At 31.5% G+C, this 4728-nt stretch overlaps 2 non-coding genes across 2 annotated transcripts; one reads left to right on the top strand and one right to left on the bottom strand.

Moving 5' to 3' along the window:
* On the bottom strand, positions 1-72 carry Trnap-agg. Its single transcript has one exon. It is a non-coding gene; the product is annotated as a tRNA-Pro (tRNA).
* A 3988-nt stretch (positions 73-4060) lies between these two features.
* Positions 4061-4133, top strand: Trnac-aca. The gene has a single exon. It is a non-coding gene; the product is annotated as a tRNA-Cys (tRNA).
* The last annotated feature ends 595 nt before the right edge of the window (positions 4134-4728 follow it).

The following is a 4728-nucleotide window of genomic DNA, read 5'->3' as shown; positions in this document are numbered from 1 at the left end:
GGGCTCGTCCGGGATTTGAACCCGGGACCTCTCGCACCCTAAGCGAGAATCATACCCCTAGACCAACGAGCCTGTTACACGTATAGGTGAAAGTAAGCTTTGCTTTAAATTCATATCGACTTGTGTGCCCATGCAGGGCGCCGCACAGCGGGCCCAAATTGGTAATTCTTGGACATAGGAATAACTTGTGGAGTATGGGACCTATATTATAAATAAACCACACACATTACGTTTTCTTACATTAAGAAATAAAAAATAAAATGTACATTTCTCCAATCAAAAAAAAATATTATTTTTTATCTCTGCAACTGAACATGAATAAATAAAAAAATAAATAAAAAAAATAAAAAAAATTTTAGGAATACAGAGCTGATTTTTTTCATATGATAAATAATAACATTCCTGATAACTTTCATTTTTATGCAATTTCTTGAAAAGCTGATTGTTGCAAAGAAAAAAAAAATTATATAAATATTATATTATGAAATAAACATTTTATTTTTTATCTCCAAATGTAGGAAAATGTAATTTAAATATAAGAAAATGTGGTTTATTTATAATATAGGTTCAATCATTCTCTATCAAGAAAAAAATAATCCATCTGCAGGTACTTGCGGTTTTACAAGTAAAAAGGTGTCAAAATTTTAGATTTATTATTTATTTTTTAACACAATATACTAGTTTCTACTTGACTTTCGTGTTATTTTTATAACACTCAAATTACACTAAAATTGATTTTTCTTTAGTCGAAACTTATGTATTTTGTTAAAAAAGTACATAAAAGAGTCAGCAATTTTGCCGCACCTTTACCTACAAAGCCGCAAATACATGCCGATGGATTTTTTTTTTCATAGAAAATGATTGGAACTATATTGTAAGTAATCCTCGCACATTATATTTTCGTATATTTTGAGATAAAAAAATAATATATATCATTATGGTAAATGCAATAAAGAATTGATTTGAATTTAAATTGTGTATGTCTCCAAACGAAAAAAAAAAAATTTCTCCGAAACTATCATCTTTTCAAGAAATTATACAAGAATAAAAGTTGTAAGGAATGTAATAATGTAATCCATCATATAAAAAAAATTTGCTCGATACTCCACAAGTTATTCCTATGTCCAAGAATTATCAAATTGGGCGCTGGGCCCACTGTGCGCCGCCCCACCATCGACGATTTCGACTGTTCCACAACAAAACCTAGTAAGTGCTTTAGACAAAATTTTACAGGAGAGCCCAAAACCACAAATCATGATCGCTCTTGAATAATTTTCCTATTAATGTAAAACAAGTTGTAGTAATAGGTTGGGTGCCAAGCTAGTATTTATGTAGTTTGTGATACCAATCGACAAATATGCTGATGTCATGAACATTATCACAGCTTATGTATAAACCCCTTACTAACTTTTAATATTTGTCTACATAAGTATAGTTATTGTAGCAGCCAGAATCAGAACATAATATGCACATTTACTAGGTACTTGGTTTAGTTATTGCATAAGAAAATTTGGAATAAAATTTTATTTTTCTTGACTAATCAAATTAATAAAACGAATTAGATTTTCAGTAACAGTATGGTTTATAATCCACTCAACATGAATTCAAATAAGTACATTACATAGTCAAGCAATTTAGCTACTTCAAAATCTAGCAAATCTCAAATAATTCCTAAGATTTTGTATACATGTTTGGTTAGGTAGTATTTTGGTTAGGTAGTATTTATCTGTCTGGATTTTATTAAGTGTTTTCTTGAGGTATGGTTTTCCTAACAAGGCTGCCATGTTCAGTAACGATCAAAGTCCCTAAATGAATAAAGAGTAAAAAAATGGTTTATTTTGGTTAAAGTGACTTACAAGATATTTGAGGTTTTTAGGTTTCGAAATTTATGGTAAATAATAGAATTTTGGAGCCACTGTCACCGTATATAGGTACATACTACGGGAGTGAAATTTATTGAAAAAAAGTTGTCTTGTACTAGGTTTTGCTCTGGAGCAGACGTCCAGAGACGCCTGCAGACTACAGACGCGTACAGTATACGTACAGTTACGAACAGTTAATTTGCCCGGGCATAAAATGGATGTGCCGTGTTATATTTTAAAATGATTTCAATGAAACATGTAGTCCTCTTCTTTGTTAATTATTTACTATATTTCAATACAATGTTTCCGTAGAGTTAATGAATAAGAAATGAGTTATTTTCCTATCTTCGTCCATCCTTTATATCCCAGATTTAAATTAAGAGCGTTAAATATAATAATAAACTCAAACACAATCGGTTTATGACTCAGCGGTCGCGGCGAAACCACGTCCTCTGTTATTCTGCCATAACCTTGTTAAAGTATTGTAAATTACAGTGTGTTCTACTGTCGATTTTAAAAATATCGGTATTATCATTTCATAAATAGCTTCGATTTTAAACTAAATATTGTATTGAAGTATAGAATATAACTAACAAAGACGCTACAAAACAAGAAACAAATTTTCACCATGTCGATTTTGCACCAGTCAAATCATGGCTTGTATGCATACTATTTTTTTTAATCTTTCTAATAACTCACAAAGAGAATAGTAAATTGAACTAACCAATATTCTAACAAACAATATTTATTGGAATTGTAATATTTTAAGTAAAAATTACAGTATATTAAGTAGATAGAAACAGAAATGATAAAGATATCAATAAACTGCCCTGAGTACTTAATGCCTAAAACGGAATATTTTTCCATAGATATTGACACCACTATTGTGTATCTTGCTTCAATACGAGTGCATACACCGTGTAACTGGGTCGATTTCTTTTGTTTTGAGTTTTGTATAACGGTTTTGGAGTAATCATTCAAATTTCTTTCCGATGCTGTTGATTTTATGCTTTGTTATTTACTTTTTGATTGGTTATTGTTAATTTTTAATTTGTTGTGTAGTTTTTTTAGTAACTTAAAATAATAATAATCGAATCATTCTTATTGTTTATTATTTGTTCTTATATCATTGTCCCTAAATCGATTCTCTCTTCGTTACAAATTATCTCGTCAAGTTATTTAAATCGATTTTTTATCATTCGATTTTACGTCAGTCTCCCTCAGTATCCCTAGAAACTTCAAATCTCAAACGTTACCGTGGCCATGATTATTATGTGAAATGAACCACAGCAAAGCTTACTTTCGCCAGTAAGCGTAACAGGTTTGTTGGTCTAAGGGCTATGACGCTCGCCTACTGCACGAGAGACCCGGGCTTAAATCCTGGACGAGCTAAATGGATTCATTGCCATCAATATTTTCTTTCTTCTACTTCCACATCAAACATTTTCCTTTTTACTTATTTCCTTCGGTATTTATTTAACTTTATACTTTAACTTTACTTGGTTCTGAAATAAATAGTTGTTATTGCTGTAGTTTTATTTTATAATTATTTTTTTAATATATCTAGTGACTGATGGTAAGCTACACGCCAGTTCACTACGTTGCAGTGCCACTCAAAGCTTTAAATCGCAAAGATCTGAGGGGCAATGCCACTACGCCCGTCAATCTGAGACAAGTCCTATGTGCCTGTAATTTTACCAGCACCCTTACCCTTCAAAATCGGAACACAGTAATGCTGACATTACTGCTTGGCGGCAGAAATAGGTAAGGTGGCAGTACCTCCCTTGAAGAACTCTTTCACGAGGTGCTCTACTGCTACTGCTATAATAATATAGTACCTAAAAACTATGAAAGAAAATCATGAATCCTTGTGTATGTTAGAGGATGAAAGTGTATACACTTATATATATATATATATATATATATTCATTAGATTTTGTTAAAAAGAATTTATTGTGATAATTAATTGAACGTAATGTACTGTCAGAAACAATTTTCTTTTTCAACATTTTTTACACTTGAAATTGTACTTTAGCAGTAAGTATTACTAAAAATAATAAACTTAAGAAATGTTTGAAAAACAAGAAACGCTCTTAATTTAAATCTAGTATGAAAAGGAATGTTAACTCCTTATAATTGGCAGGGCGAATGGAAAAATCAATGTCTACCAAAGCTTACTTTCACCAACTAGTGTAACAGGCTCGTTGGTCTAGTGGTAATGATACTCGCACACAGTGCGAGTGGTCCCGGGTTCAAATCCCGGACGAGCCATCCATGGCATCATCACCGTTTTTTTGTTTTTCAAGGGCATTTATTTAACTCTGTACTTTAAATTGACGTGGTTCCGAAATAAATGGTTATAGTTCTTGTATTTTAATTTTATAAATGTCTATAATAGCAAAGCTAGCAACGGCAACACGTCCCAGAAAAAAATATAAAAGAAAATCAAGAATCCTTCTGTATACATCATAAAATGTTGAAAAAGATAATTTTTCTGCTCGAGCGCCCTGCGTGCATCGATTCTAATAAATTCAACTAACGTGGGTGGTTCAAAATTTTTAAACATTTTGTTCGTTTAGATAAAGCCGAACGAATGTAAATTGACATATTTTATTAACGCGTGGGAAAAGGATAATTGGCAACTTTTTAACCGACTTCAAAAAAAGGATGAGGTTCTGAATTCGACTTTATGTTTTTTTGTATGTATGTTACTCGATAACTCCGGTATTTGTGCACCGATTATCATGATTCCTTTTTAAAAAAAATTTTGGTTGGTTTAAAACCTTGGTTGTTTTTATTTTTGTCGAGATTGTGTGGGATAGAAGACTGTTGTCTTCACAATATAAAGTAGTCTGTTTAAAATAAG

This window comes from Hyposmocoma kahamanoa, unplaced genomic scaffold (assembly GCF_003589595.1).
Source record: "Hyposmocoma kahamanoa isolate Upper Pololo Valley unplaced genomic scaffold, ASM358959v1 99879, whole genome shotgun sequence".
In the NCBI taxonomy this organism is placed as follows: domain Eukaryota; kingdom Metazoa; phylum Arthropoda; class Insecta; order Lepidoptera; family Cosmopterigidae; genus Hyposmocoma; species Hyposmocoma kahamanoa.
This window is presented reverse-complemented; position numbering and strand designations above follow the sequence as displayed.